At 35.5% G+C, this 3,684-nt stretch overlaps 1 pseudogene; it reads left to right on the top strand.

Annotated features, from left to right (window-relative positions):
* Positions 1 to 2,314: 2,314 nt before the first annotated feature.
* LOC139004984 (enhancer of rudimentary homolog pseudogene) lies at positions 2,315 to 2,613 on the top strand (annotated as a pseudogene).
* The last annotated feature ends 1,071 nt before the right edge of the window (positions 2,614 to 3,684 follow it).

Here is a 3,684-nt window from a genome sequence, read left to right as displayed (position 1 = left end):
TTTGGAAAAATTATTTCCTTTGCCCAGTTTTTAACTTAAATACTTATATATATTGTATGATATGGGTTTTTTATATATTTTGGATATTAACCCCTTATCAAATATTATCATTTGCAAATATCTTCTCCCATTTAGTGCATTGCCTTTTCATTTTGTTAATGGTTTCTCTCACTATACAAAAACTTTTAGTTTCATGTAGCCCCATTTGTATAGCAGTGGTTCTCAACCTGTGGGTCGTGACCCCTTTGGCGGTCAAACGACCCTTTCACAGGGGTCGCCTAAGACCATCCTGCATATCAGATATTTACATTGCTATTCATAACAGTAGTAACATTACAGTTATGAAGTAGCAACGAAAATAATTTTATGGTTGGGTCACAACATGAGGAACTGTATTTAAAGGGCCAGAAGGTTGAGAACCACTGGTAGAGCAAAGAAAGTTTTCAGCAAATCTTTATCATGTGACATGAAAGGAGAATGTATTTATATGTGTGTGTTGGGAAGGAGTGTCATGAAGCTGTGGATGATGCACAAAAAAATGTTTCCATATAGTCATAGAAGTTTAATCAGATGCTAATGGTTAACTTAGTTTCTCCAAATGACTTTGACAAGATTTCTTTAAAATATACATTTTATGTAATTGCCTTTGTGGAAAATGTATCCCTAATAATTTATACTTATTGCCTCTGCACACATTAGTTCTATAATTTCCTTCAGGATGTTTACTGTTTACTTTTTTATATATGAATATATTATTATTATTATTATTATTATTATAGCAATTATAGGATATACAATAGTGCATAAGATGTAAAATATAGTTATATATATAAAGTGTAACTATAAGTAATTATATATGTATATATTATTATACTTGATATAATTAATCAACATATTTAATATCTGATGATTATATATTATGGATTCTTGATTAATTTATTTAGTAAAGGAGAAAAAATTTCTTCAATTGCTTGTATTTTCTTTAAGCAACATCCCAACTGGTTTATTGTGCATGACAGTTAATAAACCGTAACTAACTGAAGTCTAACCTCCAAATGTGCTAGTGTCTCCATTCCTGTCAATCCCCTGAATTTATAACACCAGCTGTCCAAAAGGACAGGTTAATGATTGTTGCTGAAATAAACCATATTCTGTCATAACTGAATGCTTCTGCTGGTTTAAGTGAAGAGGAATATAGGATAGGAAAATGGTGATAACCCACTGTATTGCATAAATCTTGCTTTCCAACATCCGTCAGAGGAAAACACAGACACAAAAGGGAATATTTGAGATGTCAAGGGTGATTTCTGCATAAATGTTTCCTAGTGTTGTAAATGGAAAAATGTATGTCAATGCTTTATTTTATTTCAGACACTAATTAATTGGGTCATATGCAGTAGTTTAACAATAAGAACAATTTTTATACCAATGTTTTTCTTCCATAATTCTAGATTTGAAAATTAATTTACCCATTTTATTAGTGTTTCCTTGGTAAAGCAACACATAAAAAAAAAAGACACGGATCAATGGAACAGACTAGAAAGCCCAGAAATAAACATACACATACAGTACATTAATTTACAACAAAGGAGCTGAGAATATACAATGGGGACAGGACAATCTCTTCAATAAACAGTATGGGGAAAACTAGACAGACACATGTATAAGAATGAAACCATACACAAAATGCAAAATGGATCAAATATTTGAATGTAAGACCTGAAACCATAAAACTCCTAGAGGAGAACATAGGCAGTAATTATCTTAACATAGGCCTTGGTGATGGTTTTTTGGACTTGACACCAAAAACAAAGGTAATAAAAGAAAAATAAACAAGTGGGTTTACATAAACTAAAGAGCTCTGCACAGCCAAGAAATGATCAACAAAAACAAAAGAGACAATCTATTAAATGGGAGGAGATATTTGCAAATGATGTATTTAATAAGTAATATACAAAAAATGCCGAAACCGGTTTGGCTCAGTGGATAGAGCGTCGGCCTGCGGACTGAAAGGTCCCAGGTTCGATTCCGGTTAAGGGCATGTACCAGGGCTGCGGACACATCCCCAGTGGGAGATGTGCAGGAGGCAGCTGATCGATGTTTCTCTCTCATCGATGTTTCTAACTCTCTATCCCTCTCCCTTCCTCTCTGTAAGAAATCAATAAAATATATTTAAAAAAAAATATATAAAGATTCATACAACTCAATATAAAAACAAACAAACAAACAAAATATATGCGGGGATTGGCTATTGACAGTGTTAAGCTCGTGTGTGGTGGTGTGTCGGTGGCAGCTGCAGCAAGAGTTTGGCGCTATGTCTCACACCATTTTGCTGGTATAGCCTACCAGCAGAACTTATGCTGACTATGAATCAGTGAATGAATGCATGGAAGGCTTTTGTAACATGTATGAAGAGCATCTGAAGAGAATGAATCCCAACAGCCCCTCTATCACATATGATATCATCCAGTTGTTTGATTTTATTGATGATCTGGCAGACCTCAGCTATCTTGTTTACTGAGCTGATAGACATACCAGCCTTATAACAAAGATTGGATTAAAGAGTAGATCTACGTGCTCCTTTGTTGACAAACCCAACAGGCCGGGAAATAGTTGTGTTGGCAGCATTTGGGGGTTGGGGGTGGGCTTGGAACACAGGTGTGTACACTATCTGCAGTGGAAGTTTTGTATTATAGTAATCCAGTTTCCATTTTGGTACATTCTAGCCAGGATTGAATGTATTAGATGAAATGTGAGGGTCTTGTTCAATCTGAACTCCCATCACCCCCTTTCTCTCTCTCTCTCTCTCTCTTTCTTAAAAATTGTTATGATGATTTAGAAGGAAGTTTTTCTTTGTCAGTTAATGCTGATTCCAATCCTTCATATCTGCTTTATAACATTCACTCTACTAACCCTTCTTCAAGTTGGGGTGGAAGGTAGTGACACAGTTTAATTATGTGCTAAGATAAAGTCTTAGTGAAAAGTAAGTGTTCTTTGGTTAAAAAAAACAAAACAAAACAAAACAAAGCACACACACAAAAAAACACCTACAATTAATCCAATTAAAAAATGAGCAGAGTAATTCAATAGACATTGCATTGTCCAAAGAAGGCAGTACAAATGGCCAACTGACACATGAAAAGATGCTCCATATCACTAATAACCACAGAAATGAAAATCAAAATCACAGTGAGATATCACCTCACACCTGTAATAATGACTATTACCAAAAACACAAAGGTAACAAATGTTGGCGAGGATGTGGAGAAAAGGGAACCCTGTGCAGTGTTGGTGGGAATGTAAATTGGTGCATCTACTATGGAAAACTGCATGGAAGTTCCTAAAAAAAATTAAAATAGAACTACCTCCCTAGCTGATTTTGCTCAGTGGATAGAGCTTCAGCCTGCAGACTGAAGGGTCCTGTATTTTATTTTGGTCAAGGGCACATGCTAGGGTTTCAGGCTTGATCCCCAGTGTGTGTGTGTGGGGGGGGGGCGGGGGGAGGCAGGGAGGGACGGACATGCAGAAGGCAGCCAATCAATGATTCTCTCTCATCATTGATGTTTCTCTCTCTCCCTTCCTCTCTGAAGTCAATAAAAAAATATATTTAAAAAAGTAGAATGACAATGCTATCTAGCAATTCCATTTCTGGATAATTATTTGGGGATAATTATCTGAAGAAAA

This window comes from Myotis yumanensis, unplaced genomic scaffold (genome assembly GCF_028538775.1).
Source record: "Myotis yumanensis isolate MYYU_CA2020_CCGP unplaced genomic scaffold, mMyoYum1.0.hap1 SCAF_3, whole genome shotgun sequence".
NCBI lineage: Eukaryota > Metazoa > Chordata > Mammalia > Chiroptera > Vespertilionidae > Myotis > Myotis yumanensis.
The sequence above is the reverse complement of the archived record's forward strand: the minus strand, read 5'-3'. Positions and strand labels throughout refer to the sequence as shown.